Consider the following 15,322-nt stretch of genomic DNA (forward strand, 5'->3'; position numbering starts at 1 on the left):
AACAAAAGGGCTCTTAGTTTCACATATATAAATATGTACAAAGGATTCATATTAGACAGGACAAATAACACTTCAAATGTTTTTACAGTCATCTACTATTTATGCTAGGCATAGGTGTGTCTCCAAATCATACTAAGTAGGAAGCTATGTAGAAATAAATTGGTTTAACATTTGTGTTCAAAAAACAAAGATGAATCTGAGAAAGTAGATCTAGTAAAAAATGGTTAACATGGCTTTCATATATTTGTGGTTTCTGAGTTTTTGAATTATATTTTGTGAAGATTTATGTGGAATATTTGAAACTTAAAAAAATATAGAGAAGCTTATTGCTCCAACTGTTGAAAAACAGTCATGTAAAAAATATAAGGAAATGGTCCTGTTGATAGATCTGTGAGATAAGCATTAATGTTTTAACTGAATGCAATACAAGTTTCAAAGTAGATTTGGTATTCAGTACTGCTTGAAAGCCTATCCAGATATATATTCTTTATATTAATGAAGTTTCTGCATGTCAGGGAATGAAGAATGACATGGCAGGTAAAGAATAAATAAATCATGGAGCCATCTTTCATTGTAAAAAAAAAAAGGCATTAACTTCTTGACCACTTACCAAATCAGAATACCATAGCCTGAAAGAATCTTTCATGATAATTTAATCCATACTATAATTCAGGATACTGAATCCCCAGAAAAATAAATGATTTACACAAAGTTCTAAAACTGAATCAGTTTTCTTAAAACTCTGTTTTGCTGATGATTATATTCAAGTGTCTAGACTCATAGGACTTAAGGGAGATTCCATCTTCTTAAGTCAATTACTTTTCCTTAGAGTTACAGAAAAGAAATAATGGGGACAAATAATATATTCATTTCATCCTTTGCTATAATGGGTTCATTCATCTGTTTACATAAAATCAATCAGGAAGTTAATCTAACTTAGAGGCATCATTACCAGTGCCAGTAATTTTAGCAAAACTTGAGGTAAATTTCAATGCAAGTTTTTATAAAACTACATGGTCTGTTTTCTTTGGAAAGTGTTTTCTTCATTTTCTACTTTCTAACCTACTTTTAATTAACTTTGACTCATACAGTACTTGACAATATCCTTAAAATAAAATCAAAGCAAAAGTAAAAGCTTTCAAATGAAAGGAAAACATCTGCAACATAGCAAGATAATCTTAAATTGACCTAATTATGGGTTTCATCAGGCTAGTCCTTAAAATCCCTTTAAACAACATTGGCTATAACCACACCTATGGGCTCAATTTTCAAAAGGAAAATATCACACTGAGCACTTCTGAAAGAAACTTTATAAGAAGGCTCATCTACCTAACCTAAAAAACAGACATGGGGAACCAAAATGAGAGAGTGTGAAAAACATTTTTAAACTTTATTCCTTACACCAAAATGCCAAACTGTGGCACCGAGATTGGAAAAAACCATACCAGCTGTATTTAATGCCCTTCATATTAAAAAAAAAAAGTCTGGCATTGAAACAAAGCAATTACAGATACTTGTAACTTTCCAAACTCTACAATTTAACTCAAAATTTCCTCTCCTTATTCTAGAATTTCTTTCAAAAATTCATCTTGAGGCTGAGGGATATCATTCAACCAGTTCTCACAGAGCAACAAAAACTATCATTGCTATTTCCTGAATAGAGGCAAAACCTGCTCTAGCATCTCAGATTTACCATTCTATGTTGACCCATGCTTCTTTCACAACTGGGAGACCAAGTTCAAAACACTCTTTTCCCCGAGTCATCCTCATTTTTTTCCTGTATGAATTGTCTCATATAATGACCCTTTGCATCCACAAATGATATTCAATCTATAAATTTTAAGTTGAGTCATCACTGCCTGCTTGCAACTCATTAAGATTTATTTAATAAATCGATTTATTTAATACTTCTATTTATTTAATGTTTGTAACCTGCAGGTCAACTCTGTGCATTGACCTGCATGTTACAAACATTAAATAAATAGAAGTATTAAATAAATAGATGAAATAAATCTTAATGAGTTGCAAGCAGCAGTGATGACTCAACTTAAAATTTATAGATTGAATATCATTTGTGGATGCAAAGCAACATGCAGGTTACAAACTTAAGACTTTATTTTGCAAATAAAGGGGGCACCAGAGAGATCTGAGGAGTACAAATTCTTCCAATTTTCAATTTACAAATCAGTGTGGTAGTAATGTGGAGGATGGCTCATAGCAATTTGTGACCTGAGGGAGACCAGCTAGAAGACCCTTCAGCTAGTCTAACAGAGATTTGATGTGCACTCAAGCAAAGGCAAGTGTCAAAGGAAATGGAGTGATAGAAAGTGGTCTAAAGCTGTGATTCCTCAAACTTTAGTTGGCATCAGATTCAGAGCCTAAAGATATACATTTCTGAGTTCCAAGGTAGTCATGCTGCTGGTCTAGGACCACACTCAAAAGACAACAAAACTAAAGCCTTTCTACTCCAAGTGGACTTTGGATCAGAAGCATCGGCACCACCTCTACTACTAAAAACTGATATTATTAATAATTTAGTTATGAGATACCTCGTCCTACCTTATCCAAGTCTGCCTTTTACGAGATCTTCCGGTGGTTTCTATGAAGATTGAGACTTGAGATGTGATACAGTGATCTAAAATATAGAACAGGTAAGATAAGTAGAGTTTGGAAAAGATGAAAGAGTATCTGACATGACTGATGCTACTGCCTAGAGCTGCGGGCTTCCCTGGTGGCTCAGATGGTAAAGAATCTGCCTGCAATGAGGGAGACCTGGGTAAGATCCCTGGGTTGGGAAGATCCCCTGGAGGAGGGCATGGCTATTCACTCCAGTATTCATTCCTGGAGAATCCCCATGGCAGAGCAGTGTGGCGGGCTACAGTCCCTAGGATTGTGAAGAGTTGGACATGACTGAGTGACTAAGCATAGCCCAACAGAACATTAGGTAGATAGTGGTAATGGTGCTTATTCAGCTTATCCAACTGATGGGTGGACAGGTAATGCCCTAGTGACTAACAAAATTTTCACAAATCTCAGAGTCAATTTTAATACATATACAACTCCAAGCTTGTGTAACACCAGCCAACGTATAAGGACAGTCCAAAGAGTTCACACAAGTCATGAGACTTTTCTGAAACTTGAGAGTAAGAACTGAGTTTTCTCTACAAAAAAAGAAGTCCCTGATCTACAAATAGGGGGAAAAAAAAATCAATTCCTGGCTCTAACTCTGGATTTATCTCCAGATACACTGTTTCCATCAATTTTTGTAGAGAATCAAGTTCCAGGCCACATGGCTAAGTGACTGCCTTCCTTCCCACAGGTAAGCCAATTTTTTGTTGTGTGTGTGAACAAAAATGGAAAGTAACTGCACCTGGGTTTTAAATGAGAAACCGGTTTCTGAAAAGAAGAGGATAAAAACTCAATACAAAAGCAAGGCTGCACTTTTGGTCCACAAATGTGTTGCTCTTTGGGACTTCCTCTTAGGAAAGATGAAATTTCTGCCAACTTTGCTTCTTTGAGAACAAGGCTCAGAAAATGATGTTAGGAACCAAGAATCACAGTTAGAAAAGTTTTTAAAAAATGAGTGGCCAAACGTATGTTCCACTCACTAGGGGGAATGGCAGACCTGAGCAACTACCCAGGCCCTGGTCCAAATCCAGGTCACCGTTAAATGGCTATAAGACTTTGGCAAATTCCTTCATCCCTCTAGTCTCTTCAAAATAACCTTCACACGTGGTTTATGTGAGAATTAAATGAACAATATATAAGAAGCCTTAAAGTTAATAATTTCCCAGTAATTTCAGGTATTTCCTGTCTTCCTCATTGGCCACCTTAATAGATAAACATGCCATTATTTCTTGGCTACTGCAGAATATCTAGACTGGCTCAGAAGCAACTGGCTAAAATTGTAAGCATTAAGTAGTTTTCAACTACTGGGCTGCACACTAATAGGCCAAGAGCTCTTTTTTCACAAATATGCTACTCCATTACACTCAAAAGTATAAAAAAACACTGGTTTATTGCAGGTGAATGTATATGCCTTTACAGTGGTGATTATGTAAAAAGTGAAATAGAATATACACTGACATTTATAATACCATCAAAAAACATGATATACTTGGGAGTAAATTGGATAAAGTATGTGCAAAGCCTATACACCTAAACTATGCTGCAAAGTCACTTTAGTTGTGTCCAACTCTGTGAGACCCCATAGACGGCAGCCCACCAGGCTCCCCTTTCCCTGGGATTCTCCAGGCAAGAATACTGGAGTGGGTTGCCATTTCCTTCTCCAGTGCATGAAAATGAAAAGTAAAAGTGAAGTCGTTCAGTCGTGTCTGACTCTGCGACCCCATGGACTGAAGTCTACAGGCTCCTCTGTCCATGGGATTTTCCAGGCGAGAGTACTGGAGTGGGGTGCCATTGCCTTCTCCAACACTTAAACTATAAAATAGCACTAAAAAAAAATTAAGACTTAAACTACACATACACATATATCGTGTTCATGGATCCAAAGATTCAATATTATTAAGGTGGTATTTCTCTCCCAAATTGATTGATGGACTGAACACAATGTCAATAAAACTTTCAGTAGATTTTTTTTTTTTTTTTTTTACAACAAGCTGAAATGAGCAAGGCTATGCAAAGAACACTATTTGTAAATAAGAGCCAAACAACTTTTCAGGACTCAAATTATAACAAAAGATATATCAGGTCCCCCCCCCAATATATCAAATCATTGTTCTATGATCATTCAAGAAAGTATTATTAGAGAGAAAAAAGCTCCCCTCAGACCATAACATAACACAGAGTTGACTTAACAACTATTTTGATGTACAGTGTAGAATCTGCCTGTCGATTCAGGAGACTCAGGAAATGCTGGTTTGATCCCTGGCTTGGGAAGATCCCCTGGAGAAGGAAATGGCACTTAATCCAGTATTCTTGCCTGGGAAATCCCATAGACAAAGAGGCCAGTCAATGGGGTCACAAAGAGTCAGACACGACTAAGCACACACATACACACAATGTAATTACCTGTGAATTTTTGTAGTTATTTTAGTTATGTTCTGAATATTTTAATTTTCACCCTAAAAAACTGAGGTTTTCAAAGTTTTTAAAGAGAAAAGGAAAGACAGAGATTGTGAACTTTGTAGAAGTATCTCTTTGTTGAAGAACAGTCAACAGAAGGAAGAGGGACTGATACCAGAATTGCAGAGGCCAGTTACAGACAGACTGACTGACCTTGATACAGAAATATACCTCAGTTTTCCTTGTCCCTACACACCATGCTGTCTTCCCCTGACTCACTTTAAAACAAAGTTTAATTCTGTCTGGTTTCCTGAATATTAAGGGGCCTCCTGCCCCAGTAAGGTTAGGGAGGGTGAAGAAAATTAGAGAGGCAAGATCATGCCAAGGTAAACATCCACAGAGAGGCGACACTCTCTGACCCACACAGGGAGCTAGGTGAAGTAGCTGGGAAATGTACCATTAAGTGATAGACTGGCAAAGAAATACAGTGTTTCCCTTGTGCTGCCACATTTCTGGCAATAACTTACCTTGAAATATTCCCTCAAGTATGGTTCTTTTACGGTGTCAGAGGAAAATATAGAGAGTATATATCAGGATATAAATGTGTCTTTGAGCCAAGAGGTACAACATTAGCTGAGGATTCTGGTTGCCTGTAAGGTACTTATATTTTCTCCCTCCCAACGGAAACAAATGACCCTTCTAGATTGTTGAGCCAGACTCCGCAATTCTTTCTCTTGACCCATCAGAGTAAAATTACTTCAGATCAGTTCAGTTCAGTTGCTCAGTCATGTCCGACTCTTTGTGACCCTATGGACTTCAGCATGCCAGGTTTCCTTGTCCATCACCAATTCCTGGAGCTTGCTCAAACTCAAGTCCATTGAGTCGGTGATGCCATCCAACTGACTCATCCTCTGTCATCTTCTCCTCCTCTTGCCTTCAATATTTCCCAGCATCATGGTCTTTTCCACTGAGTCAGCTCTTCACATCGGGTGGCCAAAGTATTGCAGTTTCAACTTCAGCATCAGTCTTTCCAATGAATATTCAGGACTGATTTCCTTTAGGACGGACTCGTTGGATCTCCTTGCTGTCCAAGGGACTCTCAAGAGTTTTCTCAAACACCATAGTTCAAAAGCATTAATTCTTTGGCACTCAGCTTTCTTTATTGTCCAACTCTCACATCCATACATGACTGCTGGAAAAACCATAGCCTTGACTAGACAGACCTTTGTTGGCAATGTCTCTGTTTTTTAATATGCTGTCTAGTTTGGTCATAGCTTTGTTCCCAAGGAGCAAGTGTCTTTTAATTTCAAGTCTGAAGTCACAATCTGCAGTGATTTTGGAGCCCAGGACAGTCAAGTCTCTCACTGTTTACATTGTTTCCCCATCTATTTGTCATGAAGTTATGGAACTGGATGCCATCATCTTCATTTTTTAAATGTTGAGTTTTAAGCCAGGTTTTTCGCTCTCCTCTTTCACTTTCATCAAGAGGCTCTTTAATTCCTCTTCACTTTCTGCCATAAGGGTGGTGTCATCTGCATATGTGAGGTTATTGATAGTTCTCCCTGCAGTCTTGATTCCAGCTTATGCGTGATACAGTCCGGCATTTTGCATGATGTACTTTGCATAAATGTTAAATAAGTAAGGTGACAGTATACAGCCTTGTCATGATCTTTTCCCAGTTTAGAACCAGACTGTTGTTCCATGTCCAGTTCCAACTGTTGCTTCTTGACCTACATACAGATTTCTCAGGAGGCAGGTAAGGTCATCTGGTATTTCCAACTCTTGAAGAATTTTCCACAGTTTGTTGTGATCCTCACAGTCAAAGGCTTTAGTGTAGTCAAGCAAGCAGAAGTAGATGTTTTCCTGAAGTTCTCTTCCTTTCAGAAGTTGGCAATTTGATCTCTGGTTCCTCCGCCTTTTCTAAATTCAGCTTGAACATCTGGAAGTTCTCGGTTCACATACTGTTTAAAAGAGGGATGGAATGGGGAGGGAGGAGGGAGGAGGGTTCAGGATGGGGAACACATGTAAACCTGTGGCGGATTCATTTTGATATTTGGCAAATCTAATACAGTTATGTAAAGTTTAAAAATAAAATAAAATTTAAAAAAAAAAAAAAAAGAAAAAAAAAAAGAAAATTACTAGGGTAAAAAAAATGCAGAGAAGGGCATGCACTGAAGGTTGAAAAATTCTCTTGTGTGTCTGGCTCTGGTTGTAGCCCATTCATTTATACATGAACTTTCCATCTGCCTCCATGGCTAAGGTGAGAAAGTCACTTGCACTTGCCACAGGTTTGGGTATTAGTAACCTCACTCAGAGTGCCCAGAATTCAATAAATTTCAGCATATGAAAAATAAAATATGGATTTAACAAAGTCATAAACATAAAGTCAACTTGTGAAAGTAAGAAAAACTGTAGATTTCCACTTATCTTTTGATTAAATAAAGTACTCTATAAAGTTAATACGGAGAAGGCAATGGCACCCCACTCCAGTACTCCTGCCTGGAAAATCCCATGGATGGAGGAGCCTGGAAGGCTGCAGTCCATGGGGTCGCTGAGGGTCGGACACAATTGAGCGACTTCATTTTCACTTTTCACTTTCATGCATTGGAGAAGGAAATGGCAACCCACTCCAGTGTTCTTGCCTGGAGAATCCAAGGGACGGGGGAGCCTGGCGCGCTGCCGTCTATGGGGTCACACAGAGTCGGACACGACTGAAGTGACTTAGCAGCAGCAGCAGCAGAAAGCTAATAATAAAAGCAAAAAGTTTTAGGTGCTTGTCCTCACAATCCCTAAGTAGAAAAAAAAATGATTAAAACATATAGAACCATTTAAGTTGTAAGAGTTTGTTTTTCTTTTTTTCTAATTTTTGGGCCTCACTGATTTTTTCCGTGCTATAATTAGAAAGGGGCAGTGGTATGGATAATTATAGATAAAACATCTGTGAAGTTCACTTTGGAATCACAAAATATATATATTTAAAATGAGTCTTTAATTTTTGAAAATGTTTCATTTTCCTTGTCCCCTTATAGTAAGGGAAAAGCCAAGTCAATTCTCTCTCCATTCCTCTGCAGTGAATTTCCACCAGCCACAAGTGGAAAAGCATTTCATATGTTTATAGCACTTTATACCACACAGGTTTTTTGCCCTTCAAAGACTAAGAGCAGACTCTACATTTATTGGTTTGTGATGATGATTCCTAGGGAATCAGTGCTTACCACACACCAGAATGCAATCTATCCCCGTACAGACTGTGAAGATTACACATTAGGTAAACAAAACTTTGCTCAGGCACATTTTATTTCATTTCTTAGGCAAATAATTGCACTCTGATTTTTAAATATCCTTTAAACACCTTTCAGCAAATATTTGGTTTCTATGGATGTTCACCATCAGTGTTTGAAGGAAGATTTATTGCCAGAGATGAATGAATCAGAAATTCTCTGAATATGTTTGCCAGTTAGAATGGTGCATTTTGTCCTAATCATTGTCAGTGCCAGGACACATTTATTTGAACAACAACAAAACATGGCACCATGCCTGACAACAAGTTGGTCTATAGCAAATTCAATACTCTCTGGTAATACGGAAAAAATACTTCAATACCAGATTGTATTTTAACTATATTTGTGTGGAAACTAGGTTCATAAAACCATCACGCGATATAAAGAAGTCTGTTGAAGTGATTGGAAAATAGAAGATGGATCCTTGGCCATCAGAAAAGTGTTTCTACTTGGATGGAACAGAAGGTAAAAATTGAGGAACAGAAGAAATTAAAAAATATATATATAAAATAGATTTTCAAGAAAAATTCACATATTCAGTAGAAAGCAATTCTACTGTCAATGCAGAATCTATTTAATATTTAATTAAAGACTTAAAAGGAATATTTAATCTAGTATAGAAAGTATAGAGAATAACTTTTAAAAGATTTAACAAATTACAGATTGTAGATACATGACAAAGAATCAAGAAAATTTAAGATGAATTTTTTTGGCTTAGAAAGTGGAGGACAGGATGTGCATATAATGACTCTATACTGAGTTTCACAATCCCAAGAAAGAAAAATATAGGAGCAGAGATGGAGGAAATATATATTAGAGAATAAAAGTAAAAGAAGTTCTCCAACAAATTACGGTTACCAGGGGAAAATGGAGGGGGGAGGTAAAAATTGGGAGATTGGGATTGACAAATACATACTACTATTTGTAAAAGAGATAACTAATAAGGACATACTGTATAGCACAAAGAACTCTACTCAGTGCTCTGTAATGGTCTACATAGGAAGAAGGATCAAAAATAGAGTGGATATATGACTCACTTTGCCATACACATAAAACTAACATGATATTTTAAATCATTTTAAATTTTTTTAAGTAAAGGAATTTAGTATGCAAAATATTCGTAATCCAGACTTTTAGGATGAGAGCAACTTTGAGATCCTTAGCAGCAGTACAAATTGATAAATAAAATACAAACAGCTAACCATATTCCCCAAACACTTGTTTTTATAAATGTACAGAATTTCAAATTAGAAGAATGTTAAAAAAAAAACCCTGATTCATAGTAAATTATTTAATTATAAAAATATATGGCAGAGTAAAAATGTTTAATACTTATTAAACAATTATTATGTGCTAGACATCTATTTAAGCTTCAAAGAAATTAGACATGCCACAATTAAAGCTACAGTTTAAAAAAAAAATATCTGAGACCAGAACTGGTTAGTCATGTGAGTGTTAAACACCTAATCATGTTCAGTTCAGTTCAGCCACTCAGTCGTGTCTGACTCTTTGCGACCCCATGAATCGCAGCACGCCAGGCCTCCCTGTCCATCACCAACTCCCAGAGTTCACCCAAATCCATGTCCATCAAGTTGGTGATGCCATCCAGCCATCTCATCCTCTGTCGTCCCCTTCTCCTCCTGCCCCCAATCCCTCCCAGCATCAGGGTCTTTTCCAATGAGTCAGCTCTTTGCATGAGGTGGCCACAGTATTGGAGTTTCAGCTTTAGCATCAGTCCTTCCAAAGAACACCCAGGACTGATCTCCTTCAGAATGGACTGGTTGGATCTCCTTGCAGTCCAAGAGACTCTCAAGAGTCTTCTCCAACACCACAGTTCAAAAGCATCAATTCTTCGGCCCTCAGTTTTCTTTATAGTCCAACTCTCACATCCATACATGACCACTGGAAAAACCATAGCCTTGATTAGACGGACATTTGTTGGCAAAGTAATGTCTCTGCTTTTGAATATGCTATCTAGGTTGGTCATAACTTTCCTTCCAAGGAGTAAGTGTCTTTCAATTTCATGGCTGCAATCAGCATCTGCAGTGATTTTGGAGCCCCCCAAAATAAAGTCTGACACTGTTTCCACTGTTTTCCCATCTATTTCCCATGAAGTGATGGGACCAGATGCCATGATCTTTTTCTGAAAGTTGAGCTTTAAGCCAACGTTTTCACTCTCTTTCACTTTCATCAAGAAAGTCTTTAGTTCTTCACTTTCTGCCATAAGGGTGGTGTCATCTGCATATCTGAGGTTATTGATATTTCTCCCAGCAATCTTGATTCCAGCATGTGCTTCTTCCAGCCCAGCATTTCTCATGATGTGCTCTACATATAAGTTAAATAAGCAGGGTGACAATATGTAACCACTAAGTAATATCCTTCCTGTCTCAACTATTTGATATAGTGTTGGATAGAGTCAGCATTTGCTTATGAAAACCTCACCTTTCTATAGGTACAAAAAAATTAAATATGACTGGTATGAAACTAGCTCAAAATAAAAATAATACAAGTATTTTGCTTAAAGCAACCTGAAGAAAATTGTTCTTTTTCTTGGCATTATTAATACAGTGAAAAAGATTTAATCATTGATTTTTATACTACTTTTATATGTTTAGTCTGGTCTTTTGATGTCAGATCTGTGATTTTTTTCCTAGAATTGTCTCTGAAAGGCTATGCTTTCTCAGCTTGATATAAAAGGACAATATAACTGTATATATTTTTCATTAATTACTTCTAAGCAGGTAAAATGATTATTTTTATTTTTATTGAAGTAAAGTTGATGACCAATATGTTACAGATGTACGATATAGAGATTCACAATTTTAAAGGTTACATTGCATTCATTGTTATTATATGGAGGAGGAAATGTCAACCCACTCCAATATTCTTGCCTGGAAAATTCCATGGACAGAGGAGCCTGGTGGGCTACAGTTTATGAGGTCACAGAAGAGTCAGACATGACTTGGCAACTAAACAACAATAGTTATTATAAAATAGTGGCTATATCTTCTCCATGTTGGACAATATATCCTCATTTCTTATTCTCTAAGCTTTGTACCTCTTAATTCCCTGCCCCATACTGCCTCTCTGCCTTTTACCTCTCCACACTGGTTACCACTAATTTGTTCTCTATCTGAATCTGCTTTTATGTTATATTTACTAGTTTGTTGTATTAATAAAAAAGTGACTGTGTAAGTGAGAGATAATAAGAACCTGATTTATAAGGAGAGGGAGGAAGGAAAGGAAGAAAAAATGAACAGATTTCAGAGATAGTTAAAAAGAAAAGTCAATAGTCCCCAAGATCAGTTGTTTATAGAAATATGAAAATAAGAAACTAATGAGAATCTGGCCTTTTCTTGCTTAGCGGTCAAGTGTAAGAAAAGATGGCATTAATAGACATAGGAGTAGATACGTTAGTCACTCGGTTGTGTCGAACTCTTTGTGACCCCCATAAGCTGACTGTAGCACACCAGACAACCTTGCCCATGGGATTCTCCAGGCAACTCACTCTGGAGTGAGTTGCCATTTTCTTCTCCAGGAGATCTTCTCGACCCAGGAATTAAACCTGGGTCTCCCGCATTGCAGGCAGATTCTTTACCATCTGAGCCACCAGGGAAGCCCCAAGGAATACATGCTGCTACTGCTAAGTCGCTTCAGCTGTGTCCAACTCTGTGCGACCCCATAGACGGCAGCTCACCAGGCTCCCCAGTCCCTGGGATTCTCCAGGCAAGAACACTGGAGTGGGTTGCCATTTCCTTCTCCAACGCATGAAAGTGAAAAGTGAAAGTGAAGTCGCTCAGTCGTGTCTGACTCTTAGCGACCCCATGGACTGCAGCTGACCAGGTTCCTCTGTCCATGGGATTTTCCAGGCAAGAGTACTGGAGTGGGGTGCCATTGCCTTCTCCAAGGAATACATGAGTCATCCATAATTTTGACTTTCACTCTTAAATAGCCTAATTCATAATCTTAGGTCCAGGTATCTTATGTGACTTCTCTAGAGTTCATGATCCAGTGGAACATCTTCCCTTTTCAATTCCCTCCTGATTTTTTCCTTCTCCCTGATGCTTCTTATCAGTGGCCTGTTTCTCTTCCTCTGCACACTCCACTAATGCTAGTTTCCCCCAGAATTTCAGCCATATATACAAAGAGAGCATAGATTTTGAAGTCAGACCAATATGCTATTACATTTTAGCTCCTTCACTATCTTTGCAAACATGTGCAGTCTCTTTAGATGCTCTATAGACTAGCTTACAAAGCCCTCCAGTGGTCCAGGTCTAACTTATTGATCCAACTTCATCCATTAAAACTACTATCTTCTGGCCCAACCCCCTACACTATTGGTGGGGATGTAAATTGGTGTAGCCACTATGGAGAACAGTATGGAGGTTCCTCAAGAAAACTAAAATAGAGTTGACATCAGTTCATTCAGTTGCTCAGTCATCTCCAACTCTTTGCAACCCCATGGGCTGCAGCATGCCAAGCCTCCCAGTCCATCATCAATTCCCAGAGTTTACTCAAACTCATGTCCATTGAGTCAGTGATGCCATTCAACTGTCTCATCCTCTGTCATCCCCTTATCCTTCCACCTTCGATCTTTCCCAGGATCAGGGTCTTTTACAATGAGTCAGTTCTTCACATCAAGGGCCAAGTATCGGAGTTTCAGCTTCAGCATCAGTCCTTCCAATGAATATTCAGAACTGATTTCCTTTGGAATTGACTGATTGGCTCTCTTTTCTGTCCAAGGGACTCTCAAGAGTCTTCTCCAGCACCACACTTCAAAAGCATCAATTATTTGGTGCTCAGCTTTTTTTGTAATCCAACTTTCACATTCATACATGACTATTGGAAAAACCATAGCTTTGACTAGATGGACCTTTGTTAGCAAAGTAATGTGTCTGCTTTTTAATATCCTGTCTAGGGTGGTCATAACTTTTCTTCCAGGGAGCAAATGTCTTTTAATTTCATGGCCGCAATCACCATCTACAGTGATTTTGGAGCCCCCTAAAATAAAGTCAGCCACTTTTCCCACTGTTTCCCCATCTATTTGCCATGAAGTGATGGGACTGGATGCCATGATCTTAGTTTTCTGAATGTTGAGCTTTAAGCCAACTTTTTTACTCTCCTCTTTCACTTTTATCAAGAGGATCTTTAGTTCTTCTTCACTTTCTGCCATAAGGGTGGTGTCATCTGTATATCTGAGGTTATTGTTATTTCTTCCGGCAGTCTTGATTCCAGCTTGTGCTTCATCCAGCCCAGCGTTTCTCGTGATGTACTCTGCATATAAGTTAAATAAGCAGGGTGACAATATACAGCCTTGATGTACTCCTTTCCCTATTTGGAACCAGTCTGTTGTTCCATGTCCAGTTCTAACTGTTGCTTCCAGACCTGCATATAGATTTCTCAAGAGGCACCTGGGGCCAAACTATGGTGAAGGTATTGAAGATAATGGTGACCTTCTTCAAAAGGTCCCATGCAGGCACTGCTACACTCAGTGCCCCAACCCTGCAGCAGGCTACCACCAACTCATGTGGAGACTCCTGGACACTTATGAGCAAGTCTGGCTCAGACTCTTTTGGGGTCACTGCTCCTTTCTCCTGGGTCCTGGTGTGCACAAAATTCTGTTTGTGCCTCCCAAGAGTCTATTTCTGCAGTCCTGTGTAAGTTCTGGCAGGTCTATGGTGGGGTTAATGGCGACCTCCTCCAAGAGGGCTTATGCCATACCCAAGTCTGCTGCACCCAAAGCCCCTGCTTCTGCAGCAGTTCACTGCTGACCTGTACCTCCACAGGAGACACTCAAACCCAGTTCTGTTTCAGTCTTCACGGGGCCTCTGGGTCCTGGTGTGTACAAGGTTTGTTTGAGTCCTCTGAGTGTCTCTGGTGGGTATGGGATTTGATTCTAAATGCAGTTTTGCCCCTCCTACTGCCTTGCTGGGGCTTCTCCTTTGCCCTTGGACGTGGGGTATATCCTCACAGTCGCTCCAGTGCCTTGTAGCCGCCACTCCAGCACTGCACAGCCACTGCTGCCTATGATCCAGTAATCCCACTCCTGGGGACATTGCCAGACAAAACTATAATTTAAAAAGGTACATGCACCCCTATTTTCATAAAGCACTGTTTAAAATAGCCAAGACACGGAAACAATTTAAATTGCTAACTTCATTGTCAGATGAATGGGTGAAGAAGATGGGGTGTGTGTGTACATACACACATACACAATGGGATATTACTCAGTTATAGAGGAGAATAAAATAATTCCATTTGCAACTAGCTAGCAACTGACTCCAGTATTCTTGCCTGGAGAATCCCATGGAGAGAGGAGCCTGGCAGGCTACAGTTCATGGGGCTGCAGAGTCAGACACAAATGAGCGACTAACACACACACACACACACACACACACACACACACAGACCTAGAGATCATCATATAAAGCAAAGTTAGGTCAGAAAGAGAAAGACAAGTACTGTATGATATCACTTATACGTGGAATCTAAAATAATACACAAATGAACTTATCTATGAAACACAAACAGATTTAGAATAGACTTGTGGTTGTCAAGGGGAGGGGAGGAACAAACTGGGTGTTTGAGATTAGCAGATACAAACTACTACATATAAAATGAATAAACAACAAGGTCCTACTGTATAGCACAGGGAACTGTAGTCAATATTTTGTAATAAACCATAACAGAAAATAATTTGAAAAGATATGTATATATGTATAACTGAAACACTTTTCTGTACACCAGAGACTAACATGACACTGTAAATCAACTATACTTCACTGAAACAAAAACAAAGCTTCCCTCTTCTTCTCTTGCATAATTCCCATCCATACTCTGGGCTTCAGTTGTTTTCATTTGTTTTTTCCATTACCCAGTGTAATGTTCTCCCATTTTTGCAGTTATTGATGGGTTATTGCTTCTGTGTGTCACAAACCTCTATTCTCTTTTCTCTTGGATGAACCTGAATTGTAACTCAGTTCCAACTAGGCACTGACAACCACTTCCTCAGTGAT

At 38.6% G+C, this 15,322-nt stretch overlaps 1 long non-coding RNA gene across 1 annotated transcript in view; it reads right to left on the bottom strand.

The window, feature by feature from the left end:
- LOC129659048 (uncharacterized) overlaps positions 1 to 15,322 on the bottom strand; it is a 178,559-nt gene that overhangs the window by 30,593 nt on the left and 132,644 nt on the right. Inside the window, exon 3 of the long non-coding RNA XR_008717765.1 lies at positions 2,560 to 2,635. This is a non-coding gene — a long non-coding RNA (uncharacterized LOC129659048). The remainder of the gene's footprint in view (positions 1 to 2,559; positions 2,636 to 15,322) is intronic.

This window comes from Bubalus kerabau, chromosome 8, assembly GCF_029407905.1.
Source record: "Bubalus kerabau isolate K-KA32 ecotype Philippines breed swamp buffalo chromosome 8, PCC_UOA_SB_1v2, whole genome shotgun sequence".
Lineage (NCBI taxonomy): Eukaryota > Metazoa > Chordata > Mammalia > Artiodactyla > Bovidae > Bubalus > Bubalus kerabau.